At 38.6% G+C, this 14,446-nt stretch overlaps 1 protein-coding gene across 7 annotated transcripts in view; it reads right to left on the reverse strand.

The window, feature by feature from the left end:
• LOC122570040 (pleckstrin homology domain-containing family G member 3) overlaps positions 1–14,446 on the reverse strand; it is a 100,602-nt gene that overhangs the window by 53,511 nt on the left and 32,645 nt on the right. The window contains exons 1-2 of one of the 7 annotated variants that reach the window (XM_043731856.1): positions 2,172–2,346; positions 1,043–1,380 (exon numbers count right to left, since the gene is read on the reverse strand). The exons of 5 other annotated variants lie outside the window; for them this stretch is intronic. The gene's annotated coding sequence lies outside the window, so the exon portion shown is untranslated. Of the gene's footprint in view, positions 1–1,042; positions 2,347–14,446 lie in introns of those variants that run through there. One more of the 7 variants, XM_043731857.1, reaches the window with a different exon arrangement.

A 14,446-nucleotide genomic window follows, 5' to 3' on the forward strand; every position in this document is an offset into this window, starting at 1 on the left:
TAGAACTAGGAAGATATAGAACTAGGAAGATAAAGAACTAGGAAGATATAGAATTAAGTGACTTATGTGCTCGTGGAGGTGGTAGATATTAGAACTAGAAAGATATAGAACTAGGAAGATATAGAACTAGGAAGATATAGAACTAGGAAGATATAGAACTAGGAAGATATGGAACTTGGAAGATATAGGACTAGGAAGATATAGGATTAAGTGATTTATATACTAGAAAGATATAGAACTAAGTGACTGCGGGTTTTGTCATTAGGTTGTATTGACAAAATCCGCAATCACTTAGTTGCCAACCCAATATATCTAAGATATACGCAAAAACAAAGAGTATCTTCCATTGTTAGAATATTGTGCCTTAGCTATACGCTACGTTGGACCAACAAAGAGCCACAGAATCCTGTAGCTATTTCCCAAAATTTCAAAAGTTTAATAACAAAATATCCAATATCCTGCGCAACGACGAACGAAAAACAATTAATACCAGGAAAATTGCTTACCGGGGATCGGATCGCGCGCTTAACAATGAACGGCATATTAAAATCGTATGCACGCAGCTAATTTCTCATTCCACCGGCTCATTATGTCCGGCAACGCGGGACCGCTATGAATGAAACATTAGGCCCGATGTTTATCATCATCGGCTTCGGTTAAACCCCGCTAGCTATGAATATTCATCGAGGACGCGATCATGATAATAATAATAACGTGGCAGTGAAATAAGGATCGTAAACAAGGGGGAAATAAGTCCTGGCGATCGACGATACCTTGGCGGATCGCCCACGATCCTTCGGCCGATCTTTGTCCGATTCATCCGCGAATTATTAGGTTGGCAACTAAGTGTTCACCAACAACAACTGGCAACAATTACTTAGTTGCCAACCCAATACATCGATCCAAACGATTGACACGATTCCGTCTTTCAACTAATTGCAGCTAACTGGAGCAATCGTTACGCTACCATTTGCACAATGCCTGGAAGATAATGTGCAAGTTTGTTCCTGAAAATTTGTCGTTTTAGCGAGGAGACACTTACCGAATCGATTCTCTGCGTCATCCTCGCGATACCATCTTCTTCTACGTTAGGTCTTCTACGTTGGATTTTAGCAGCGTTGCACAAGATTCTGACGAAGTTGTCGAGGAAATGGACTTTTAAAAATCGAACTGTCCTTTCCGATCAACTTTTCTAATCTCACCGTATGCATTAGGTTGTTGTATAACGATCGTTGTTTCCAAACGAGGTCTCGTCGCGGTTATTTCGAGAACATGATTTCATCGTCGATAATTATGCTGATAATATTCTTGAGAAATAATATTTTGCATTTTTCTTTTTTTTTTTTTTTTTTCGTGAATATGAAGTCGCTCAAACTGTCGCTGAAATAAGAAAAAATACCAACGGATGAATTAATACGAAGATTCGCGAGTATGTACACATCAAGATGATTCTTATTCTGTAAAAGAAGATTTTCATTTTTCACACAGAACTGTATTTTGTAACATTGCACGTCCAAACGATTATATTCATCTTAGAGAATTTTCTGTACGTAGATATTATCAACGTTCCTATCAAGTTTCTATCAAACTGCAAAACTTTTAATTTATATCGCATTGAATCTCCGGATTTCCAATTACAAATCACAAGCTCAAAACAAAACAGAATCTTCGTATCGTTATCATTTTCTATCGGTGCTCGCAATGTTTCAAATCGTCCCCATTAACGAAATCTCCAGCTTTGCATGTGCTCTTACTCCGATCAAACCGAGTAAACGACAAAGCTAAAGAAAAACACACCCACGATTTCCTGTTCTCGGTAATTAGACGAATACTCCATGTTGTTAGCGTTCATCGCGACTTTCAATATTTTAAAAACCTCTGCACGAAACAAATCTGCAAACCGCAATGTCCGTAAATTATATCTGATGGAACGTGCATATTTGCGATTGCAATAAGAACACGAAAAACAGGCGGGATTTTCTATCGCTAAATAAAGCGTTCGTACGGTTCGACCTTCGTATCGATCGATACGATCGGTGTTTTCGATACTTCAAATCATCTTGATCGATCAAAGTGCCCAGACTTTCCACTTTCGATCCACTTTTATTATATAACCAAACCTCGCGACGATAAAAATAAAAATACGAAAAAAGAAGAAAAGAAACACCCACAATTTCTTATTTTCTATCGACCATCGATTCTCTTCGTCTTCCACTTGCGTACGAGCTCGCGATCAACAACGTCCGGATTGGAAGAGCGCGCAGGGCAGAGGAGACGACGCGTCGAGACACAAGACGTCGCGTTGTCTTCGTCGTCGTCGTCGTCGTCGAGACAGCACGGTAAACACTGAGGATGCCACCAGTGCGGGAGACTTCTGGTTGCCAGTGCACACCGTTTCTGTATCGCATAAGGTTCACGTGGGACAGGAATACCACCGCGGAGCCACGGGGTGCGGTCTCGTTTCGCCACGGCACTTTTCTGTCTCAAGCATAGACCAGAAAACCGGTCTCAGGAACGAAACGAACGAGCGGACGAGAGTCCACGCGTCGTCGCCGTCGATCGAACCAACAAGTCCTTCTTCCTCTTTCTATGCTCGGTCGGATAACACGACTGGCGACTCTGAAGGATCAGCTGCTTCGTCAGTGGCAGCTACATGATCTACTCTTGCGTTAACGAGCGATCAAGATCGATCCGATTTTTCACTCTCGTCCGACGTATTATTTGGAAGCTTTCGTTCGGTTTTGCTTGGAAGTTCCGCGCGTCTTTTATTGTTGTAGGTCGCCCGGAAAGTTTCTTTCGTTCCGCGAGGAAATAACAGACGCACAATGTTTCTTGTTTTATATTATTTTGTCGAATTACGTACGATCGATTTTGCTCTGTCGAGATAAACACCGCGACATTTCACGGACTTGGTTTCACGTTTGTACGAAGCTGCACTGTTGTAAAAAGCGCGTTTGCGAAAGAAAGACACTCTCCGGACAACCTAATAGTATCCTTCTTGACGGAGATCTTTCATTCGTTTGTTTCCAGGCTTTCTCCGATTTTCGCATTATCGTAATAAAGAGAATACATTCTATCGACCTGATTTTATCCTTTCGTTTAAGGATTTCGTAGTTTACGTAGTTTAATTTTCCGGTCATTTTCTTTAGTACTTTTGTTGCTTGAGATTTTTTGATCGTTACCTTGAAGATTTTCTCATATTTGGTATTACCGTAACGAAGATAATACATTTCATCGATCTGATTTTTCCCTTTGGTCTGACGATTGGGTGAATTGCTTTCGATTTTGATTGGAATTTCGAGCAATTTTTAAAATATTTTTTGCTAGACCAGACGTCTCATTGTTTTCACACCGGAACTACCAGAGTGCTCGAAACGATCGACGCCTAATTTTTCATAGAAATCTCACGCATACCCAGTGCAGTTTTGCAATTTTTGGTGCATTTTTGAAGGTTCGAATGATTTTTCGTAAGATACGAGCAAAGTCTGACATGTGCTTTCTATTACAATTACGAACATTGCTCTGTATCTTGCACTTTAACTTCTCTGATACGAGCATTCTACTTCAGCCAGGGTAGCTCCACCCTCAAAGTTACGAAAAACTCGATACGACGTAATACGTATCGTAATATACGAAGAAACTTTGTGACGCGGTGTTTAATTCGGTTCCGATTGGAATTTCGCGCAGCAATTTCTCTTTGCCTCTCGTTACTCCGATTTTCGACGCTACCATTCATCACGGAATTTTAATGGTCTCGTCTATTCTCATCCGAACCTCCATCGCGACTATCGAGATTCTGCCGCGATACTATAATCTATAGTATGCAGGAAATTCAGAATGGAACGGAACAGAGTAACCATACGAGCTTCTTGCAAGTACTGAAACACGTAGAAGTAAATACATTAAGTTGCCCCGCGCATCCCCGACCATAAAACCGATCGCTTTTAATAACCCGTTTCGCGTTTCCCCGATAACGAGTCGACCGAACAGGTTTATTCGATCTCGTCCCAGTGTGTCCTTCTTTCCCGAGTTTGTTTACCGGTTACGCCACTGCGTTCGCTTAGCATCGAGTAGACCGTTTCGCCTCCCACGTGCCGCGCGAACCGCTCGAAATGCCGATCTTGAGCGGAGAAATCGTTGAGCTGCGCTGTAACTCACGGTGCACGTGCGGATTCCATGACAAATCGATCCGATTCGTTTCCCTCGTCCTCGCGAAATCACGTGAACGCGCATTGATTGTGAATTTAGAATTTGCAGACTCGGATCGAGAGATCGTTCCACGCCTTATATTTGTCACGTGTTTGTCTTGTGACTCTATTTTACAAGAAGAAGAAGAAAAAAGAAAAATAGTGAAAAAGAGATGTAACTACTATACCGCGGATTTTCATGCAGTCTCGAGCGGTATGCGTTTTTCGATGGACAGGAAATTTCGAAGTACAAATGGGACACACGCGGTATGAGAAGATACGCAAATTTAAAAAAAAGAGCATGATGGTTTGTACGATATTTGGTAAAACAGTTTTCTACCGACGATGAAACTTGGCGCAAGAGTTCATCTATGGAATTTGTCTATGCATTCAGTCGATAAAATCGCAAAATTGGAATATAAAATCCATTTCCTTAGATCTGGTGTATTTTATTCCCGCGTAACCCCGATTCGAAGATATTATTTATTATTGTAATTATTATTATTACAAGCGCCAGACTTTCGCTCGTTACGAGCTTAGTTAACACAGGCTTGGGTTAAAAAAATATCAGTAAGAAAGTAACGATTCTCTATCTCGCAGATATTTCGAGTTTACAACGATGAACAAACGTAGTTTCTATCGGTTTCTTCTTTACCTTCTTCTCTGAACATTAGTAATCAATACATGCTTAGTTCGTTCGTATTATACGAAGACATTATTTCAACGAATAATAATAACAACACCGATGTCTTGATAAACACTTCGACGTGGTTTGTACGATTTTTTATTTCAACGAATACACACACAGTTTGTTGCTTATCGGTTGTAAGCCATTATTACTATACAGGCAACTGAGTGATTGCGGATTTTATCATTATCACCTAATGGCAAAACCCGCAATCACTTAGTTGCCAAGCTAATATTACGTGCAAGAACGAAACATGTTCGTGAGCAGGTACGCAGGAAATACGTTTATGGCTAAAGCAAGCGACACGAGAAGCCGCAAATCCCTTCCGGACGGTGTAGTTAGCGGTGGAATACCGTTGACCTATTTCCGGTAGAAGCTCGATCGACTAATCTCGCATTTGCTAACGATTTTATTAGTGCCGTTTGTACCGATAACGATCGTGTGCAATTTACAGGAAATTGCTCGCATTCTCTCCGTGATTATCGGCCGTGCATGCATTATGAATGATTTACGTGTTGCGCATACGATTCAGTGAAATTGGGAAGATTTGGTCAGTCGCGGGAATTCTAAGAGGAAATTAGAAATGCGCGCGTGTCTTCCGTGGATTATCAGATGGAAATGATATTCTTTCAGATTTAAAATAGGAATTAAGATATTAGGTGGAAATCAGATTCGTATCGTAAGTTTTCTTTTTTGATTTAAATATTTGTCAAATAATATATATTTGTACAATTTGTAGAAAATAAAGAATATAGTTGGTAGTATCGATATTGACGCGAAAGTGATCAATACACCAGGCAAACCAGGCTCGAAGCTCTACTCTCTGAAGAGTCTTTCATCTTTTAAAAAATCCAATCGTCCTTTGTATATCGTTGCAATTCCGTTGGAAGAGAAATTCCTTCGAGAGTTTCCGCTAAAGTTTCAACATATTTTCGGTCATAATCACGGCCGAAATACTTCGACTATTGCTTTACGGAAAAAATCAAGATCAAGCGAGAAGTCACCCTCTGAGAAACCTCTCGGTCCAGCTACGATCCTTGAAGGATCATTCAAATTCCTTCACATTTTTCACCAAACTTAAATTAGTTTTTTTTACATCAGAGAAATTCTATAATGAGATCGATAAGGAATAAAAGAAGACAGCAAGCTTAAAACCATCCACCAATTTCCTTCAGAAAATCGAATTTCTCTTCCCACCAGTTAACTGCGTTTGGCGTGTGAAATAAAAAATTGCCGTTTACTATAAAAGCTCGAAATCTTAGTAAAAAGTATCATAGACGACATTTAGTGGTACGTTTGCTTTATTGCGCTTCCAGTAAAGCTATTGTGTATTTTATATAAAAAGAAAGTTTGATTATTTGATTATTCTCTTTGCTATATCGATTATGCTCTGTACAATCTGTACTGCTTTTCATAAATTGAACTGATTATTTTCCCCAATGCGTCGGCTATTCGTCGAATTTATTCGAATAAATTGAGGGATGGTTGTGCCTACTTTCTCAAATTGCAGATAGCTTTTAACATCAGAAATATCGTATCGGTTCGATACCGAGGGAAAAGATCGCATCGAGCTTAAGATGGTCGATCTGCTGCCACGTCCTTCAGAAAATCGAACGCCTCTTTTAAAAAGCCAAGCATCCTCCATAGGTCAGTGCACTCGCATCCTTACGAGACTATCGACTCGGCTGAACAAAGAAGAACAAAGAGAGAATCGGGTACCGGGTATCGAAGAACCCTAGGAACAAACAGGAAAAGGCAGCAGTGTAGGACTGCCACTTGGCCGATTGTGTTGCATCGTGTGTGTTTGCTGGTAAACCGAAGAACACGGCGAGAACCTCGCGAAACCGTTAGACGGCTACTAAATCTGCTGCTCGGTTGCTCTCGGAGTACGTGAGTGCTACCAAGATCACGTGGAACGCAACTTCTCATGCTTCTTATGCTCATCGTCGCGAAGGGAAATCGTGCGGCTCGTATGCGGTTTCCTGGAAAAACCGTGCAGGCCACGGGAAAAAATAATTCACCCGGACGTACATCGTGTTCGCGGATTGATTTCTCCGGCGCACAGGAAACGCTGTTCAACCCTTACGTGCTGTGCCACTTTGCTCGCCTAGGAAACCAGCGTTACGTAAAACGTCCTGTTTATGGAACTTTTTTCTCTTTTTTTTTTTTTTTTTTCTTTACTTAGGCAGGTTATAGCAAATTTCTTTAATTTCTTTTCTCATTGTTGTTGTTGGTATTACTGTTTGGTTAAAGCAGTTACTGGATTATATCAACTCAGATTAGATAGGTTAGATTAAATTTTGTAATTTTGTCTTTTTCTTTTTGTTTACTAGATTAAGGAATTTACTAGATTATATTAGATTTTTCAACTTTGTTTATTCTTGTTGGTATTACTGTTCGCTTAAAGCAGTTACTGGATTATATCAACTCAGATTAGATAGGTTATATTAAATTTTGTAATTTTGTCTTTTTCTTTTTGTTTACTAGATTAAGGGATTCACTAGATTATATTAGATTTTGCAACTTTGTTTATTCTTGTTGGTATTACTGTTTGGTTAAAGCAGTTACTGGATTATATCAAGTTAGATTAGATAGGTTATATTAAATTTTGTTTTCTTCTTTCTGTTGGTATTACGTACTACTAGATTAAGGCAGTTACTAGATTATATTAGATTTTGTAACTTTGTTTATTCTTGTTGGTATTACTGTTAGCTCAAAGCAGTTACTAGATTATATCAAGTTAGATTAATCAGATTATATTAAATTTGTAATTTCAACATTTTTCTTCTTGGTATTGCATACTGTTAGATTGAGAGAATTATTAGATTATATTAAATTTTGTAATTTCTTTCTTTTCTAACTGGTATTACTGTCAGGTTAAAGCAGGTATTAGAAAGAATACAAGAAATTGATATCTTTCCTAAAGACATTTCCCTGCAAGACATTTGTCTGTAAAACTTGTAATATATTCAAATCCAATTAATTAATTAATACAACGTGCCAATGCTTTTTCCAACCACCGTACACAGAATCTTTTCTATAGCTTGAAAGCATCGAAATACTTTTTACGAGACACTGTAGAATACGTATCGGTGTTGATCCCATCGCTATCGCTAATACGACGCTAATTACACCGTCGCAGCGTGACGTCGACTCTATTCTCCGTCCGTGCACAGCACCGGCCGAAACAAAGGGAACAAAGAGCGGGAAGGATACAGAGAGACACGCGAACCCCTAATAAAATGTAATATTCTATTGTTGCGCTTTGCACGGGGCGCCATTCGTGGATTAACTAGGCCGCTACAAGCTCCGACATATATTCCACAACTATTAATAGTATGAGCCGGGTACGTTAGCTAAGATTTCGTTGGAGATGTTGAGAGGATCGATCGATGCAACTCCGGTGACATTATGAACAATATTACGAACAACATAATGTATGCAGAAACGTACAAGATGTATCGTAATACGCGAAGATACAGAGGAAAGTAACCGAATACGGAATATTATATTACGTTATAAACGATATGGAATTTTTAGAAATTAACGTCTCTCGAACACGGCTATGGACTGTGTCGTTCATTTTGGTACAGTACACGTTGCGTGGTTCGTTAGTGGAGCAAACGTTAACGTCATCGTAGGATCGTTTTATTTTCTTGTTGTTCGGAAACTTTCCACGATGCGTTAAAACGTAATGCGCTGTTAGTTTTTAAAATGTAATTCTTTTGAAATGCGATTTTGCGATTTCATCACCAAAGAGGAATATGACTATTTTCTGTTTGCTTTCTACAAGAATATAGTTCAGTATCGGTTCAGTATTTCACGTTTCAGTATCTGTTGCACATTAGCTACAACTTGTGTATTTTTTCTCTTTTTTAATTTTTCAGCTCGATATTGAACATTTTTCGTTGCGTTAGAAGATTAAAAGACTAAAAGTCTTACATAGCACGTAAATTTGTGATGGAATACCCGTAAGAGTCTTTTTTTATCGTGATTGATTTTCCAAGAATGACATTCGAAAAATAGATGGGATACGCCACATTTCTCTACTTTCCTCTACGAATTATCTATGATAAGACAAAGTAGCGATTCTCGGAGGATGAAAGTTTTTATTAAAAATTCATTTCGTTACTTGCGTCTATAAGAAAGTATGAATTTCCATATGCATACGTGGTTCAGCTATCTTAATTACTATCAATCGCCATAATTCCTGTATTCATATTTGGATAAAAAAAAAATCCCTTCTCTTCATATGACATTGGAAATTGCATGCTTTACGTGGCAAATAAATTTCATTTTCACTTTGCATAATCGAGCATTAAACGAAATGCGAGCAATTTTCAAACGAGAAACGTTATTTACAAGCGTGTCGGAATTAGAGACACAAAGAAAACAGTTCTGTTTGAGCTTACTTCGTCAACTTTGCGAATATAACACATCGTGTATTGCTTTGCCAAGCCTATTGACCAGCCGTCAAATGACAGTTTTTCTCGTTGTGCCCACTTTCCAGCCATATAATCCTCGAGATAAACGCAACGCGCTATACGGCGCACCATATCGTTGCCCACGCGCTATTAAATAACATTTTTTCCCAAAACCGAATCCGGCATCCGCGTTTCGATTGCTTCGTCCCGCGGCAGTGTTACGAAATTGGCCGCGATTTACGAGGATTTCATCTCGCAAAATCGCCAGTCGGAAAATCGTGGGACCAAAAACCGGCTACTTTTTGGATCGCTCTTTTGGTTTCTGGAATATAACAAAAAGGCTGAGAAAGTTAGAATAAATACGTATCCGTTTGGGGGAACGTAATAGACGTTTGTTTGAATTATTTTTAAGAAAATGTCGCGAAAATTTTACCAGAATCGAATCTCTGAATTATTACTTCCGCACACCTTGACACATCCTGTAAAAATCAAGGAAAAGAAGAAGAAAAAAAAAAGAGAAGAGGAATTTTACGTGTCAAATATACTAAACGTAGGCAACACCTAACGCTAGACATTGAAGAACCGGAAACCCCCTCTAATCAGAATTCAAACTCCACGCCAGAACAAGCTTACTCGAAACACACCCTTATTTTACATACAACAACCAACTTCCTCATCACCGTCATTATGATCTCATCGTCAAAATTATACGGCATCCTATTATTTAGTATGTTCCGAAAATTATAAACAGCCGGCTTAAACCATCTTCTACAACGACAAACCTGGAAACATCGCGTCAGAATCATTGCAACGTCACGCAACATTCCAGGACTAATTGATCCTTTTCGTCGTCTAAACAGAGATAAATTACAGGCGCACTAAATCGCGTCAAACAATCTCAAACAATCGAGTCAAACGATCTCAAACAGTCTCAAACGATTTCAAATAATCGAGCCAAACGATCTCAAACAATGTCAAACGATCTACATCAGACAAGAAGATAAACGACGGGAGATTAGTTTATGTTTATTTCGCGATCATGGAACCATCGTAATTTAGAATTTAATCCAGGAAACGATAAAATGAAATTGCGATAACCACGCCTGTTGTAAATTTCACTGTTGGACGTTGCACTTTTTCAATGAAATTTTATTTCGTTGCGCCTTGCACGTTGGTGTACCTGTACAAAAGTCGAAACGTTTAGGCTCGTTCTCATAATGGAACGGTTCGTAGGAAGAAGAAAATTTCCACGTGAAAAAGCAAACATTGATAAGAACGAGTAATCTTCCAACCAGCATACGGAAACACCTTAGCATTAAAAGTTGCGAAATACAAAGACGCGTTAAAGCTTGCGGAAATGTAGATCGATAAAGATAAGATATTTCTACTAACGAACCGAAACGATGAAAACTCGAAGCTTTAAAGTTCAAAAATAGCGGACCTTAATCCGAGGTGTTCCAAGACGTCGCAAACTCCTCGCACACGCAAATTATTATCGCATTGTACAACAATTTTATTCGAATTAAAAACATACAAATATTTAGCTGTCCAGCCTCAGAAAAGATTGTGTTGGCAAGTAGCTGACGAGTGTTTTAAAATTATACCAAATAATTTCATAATTTGGCGCATTCGAATTTTCAATTAGATTTCAATCTTCATTTACGTTTTGGGTTACCGAAAAATTATTTAAAGCTGGTCCGTGACAAACGAAAGAGATTAAGAACCGCTGCTTTGAAGCATTCCAAGGTAGTGCAACGTTCCGGAACAAAGTTCATATATAGGTACATATGTGTGTGTGTAGAGTATATGGAAAGTACGTAAGGGAAAAATAGTTCGTAGCACTGGTGACAAACTAGAAACGTTTCACGCGGGACAACGCACTCGTGTACGCCCACGCGAACGCATTCGAAACGATTTCAGGCCGGGCACAAAAGACAGGCCGCGCGGAACGGGACAAAAGAGTCTGGCGCGAAATCGTTTCGATGCACATACGCGGCGTGGCGTGGCGTGGCGAGGCAAGGCACGGCGTGGCGTGGTGTGGTCTGCTGCCAGACCAAGCTTTGACCGAGTCAGCGCGCTTTCGCGGAATTACGAATTCGGCGCGTGACACGTGCTTTGGGCGCGTTTACAATGGAGCTGCGATAAACGATAAGAGCGCGGCGATGAGAGCGACGCGTGGAAAAACATTCGCGCGATTGTTTTATAATAGACGTATGTGTTGTATAACAGAATTACAAAATTTTTCGGTTTCGATTAAAAATGTTATTCGTGTTACTTTGTAAAATGTAAAACGTTAGAAGCTACGATAATGTTTCTATCGATATAGTGTTATACGAAAGTTATACAGAAATTTTCTTTCGTGACGAGAGAAACGATGAGAGCAAAACGTAGCGGGAGATGCGTGTAATCGTTTCATAGTAGGAGTACGTGTTACATAACAGAATTATCAAACGATTTCAGTTAAATGTTCGGTACAACAAAGTTAGTATCGATATAGTATATTTAGTTATTGTTATTATAGAGAAGTACGGATTTGAAATTTTCTCTCGTTTGCCGGTGTATCTACACCTAAGGCTAACGTTTACATTGCAGAGCTGCGATAAACGATAAGAGCGCAGCGACGAAAGCGAAGCATAGATGCAGATACGTGTAATTGTTTTATAATAGGAGTATGTGTTGTGTAACATTGTTGTTATTATTATTTTACTACATACTATATATTTATATTTGATATTTATTATTATCGATATAGTAGCTATTGTTATTGTCATTACAAGCAAGTAGGGATTTTTTATTTTCTTTCGTGACGAGGGAAATGTGGAGGGCGAAACGTAGAAGGAAATACGCGTAATTGCTTTATAGTAGGAGTATGTGTTGTATAACACAATTGTAAAGTAAGTACACGTGTGTGTTGGTTTCTACGCTTCGCTCTCATCGCTCTCAGCTCTTGTCGTTTATCGCTACTTCGATGTAAACGTGTCCTTAGGTATATATGTACACTGAAATCTTGAAACAATGACAAAAATGAATGAAATGGCAAAAAAGAAAGCCCAAGTCCATACTTCTGTGCAATGACAATAACTGTACTACGTCAATAGTAACTTTGTTATACTGAACATTTTTTTAATCTACGATGTAATTATTCCTGATCAGTTATAATGCTTTTTTCTCAAACTATGGCGTTTTCTGTGCCGCTTGCTTTTTCAACTTTCCTTTGGCCCACCACACTGTATGTACACGGTGAAGCGTGTAAATTTGGATCCAACAGGAACGATAATAATTGGGATTTTTCATGTGCTTCGATTTGATTCATTTTATAAAATTCTTTTGTCCTAAAGAAGCAATCTCGATCACTATGTTTCACAATGGAATGTAAAAAGTAGCAGCTGTCATTGAGCTGGTGAAAAAATGTGCATCACTCGTATGACAAGTTTCAATGAGTATTTCTTTGTTCAGCTGTCCACAAGCACAGTTTGCTATCACGATGATCGCTAATTATCACGATTCAATGTAGTAGAACGCGTGGGAAGCGTGGTAACTAATGCGTGTAAGCGTAAGCTGCTTATGTTTCTCTGCGACACCATGAAACATTAAAACGGGTTGATTTGCATTTTAAATATCGGCCGCACGCGCACCTCGCGTTCAGTTCAGCTATACATTATTTGGATTACAAGCTTGAAAATGCAACTTATTCCGCTCTCTGACTCATGTCGTTAACATACTATCCCAGAAAACGTGTACGATTTAGAAAGTTAGGGAATCCCGTTTATTTTTTGTACGAAAAAAAAAAAAGAAAGAAAGAAAGAAAAAGGAAGAAATATCAAATTTTGTCTGTTCGACGTTGGTATCTCAGAGCGATTGAAATACGTGTTTTATAGTTACACTCGAAAAATCTACGTTGATTTATGAAACGTATTATCCAACTGTATTATGCAAGACGAACATGAAACTCGACATTATTTTACATTAATTTTATTTATTAATTTTATTCCGATATTCATGTAAACCTTCGCTCGTTTACATTCGATTTGTATTTTTCCAACACCGAAACACATTTTATATTTTACTCTTCCAGATCTGTATTTTAGATCCAAGATTGAAGAATCAATTTGAACGGTCAATATGAGAAAAATACGACCAAGATTCAAATAACGTACGATACGTAAAGATTCAAGGATCGTCGTAAGGTCGATGATATCGGTATCCATAGTATGATGGCACAATGATAGCAATAAAAATAATGTAAAATAGATTTTAGCCAGTCATCATCAATATCCATCGATGAAGCGATCTAATTTCCATTCCAATGACTGTATTAACTTTTAAAGACGCGATCGATTAATTATCGAGTGGTCCCCGCGCATTTACACGGTCGTATTTATTAACTCGACGCATCGATCCTATCGACAGGTAAATTGGCCCGGGGTCGTAATACGATTGCGTTCTAAATCATTGGCGCGGGTATAATCGCATACTTGATCCGGCTGCTCGGCTTCTGCGGATTGTTCAATTTATTTACCACGGACCATGGTATTCAGTTATCGCGATGCCGTACAATTAACGGGGCGAATGGACGCTTCGAATTATTACCGAGACCCTCGACAGTTAATTGTTCGCGATTCATTGCGGATTTCTGCACGTAATACAATTACTCGACAACGTGCACGCTTTTTACTTCGATCCAGCCTTTCCACGAGACACGCTGTACGTTCGATGTTTCACAGATTTTCTTCGCGGATCGGGAAATATATCTATACGTGGTTTATTAAGACGATTAATAATTTAAATATTGAAGTGGAAAAATTCTTTGATTTATTAAGACACGATTTCTAATAGGAATATTATATTGGAAAGTATTTCAGTTTGTTGAAGCTATTGCTAATTCGAATATCGAATTGGAACGTTTCTTTGATTTGTTAGGACCATTAATAATTAGAATATTGAATTGGAATATCCCTTTAGTTTATTAAGACACAATTTCTAATACGAATATTATATTGGAAAGGTGTTTCAGTTTGTTAAAGCTATTGCTAATTCGAATATCGAATTGGAGCGTTTCTTTGATTTATTAGGACCATTAATAATTAGAATATTGAATTGGAATATCCTTTTAGTTTATTAAGACCATTGCCAATTTGAATGTTAAA

This window comes from Bombus pyrosoma, linkage group LG8 (genome assembly GCF_014825855.1).
Source record: "Bombus pyrosoma isolate SC7728 linkage group LG8, ASM1482585v1, whole genome shotgun sequence".
Taxonomy (NCBI): Eukaryota; Metazoa; Arthropoda; class Insecta; order Hymenoptera; family Apidae; genus Bombus; species Bombus pyrosoma.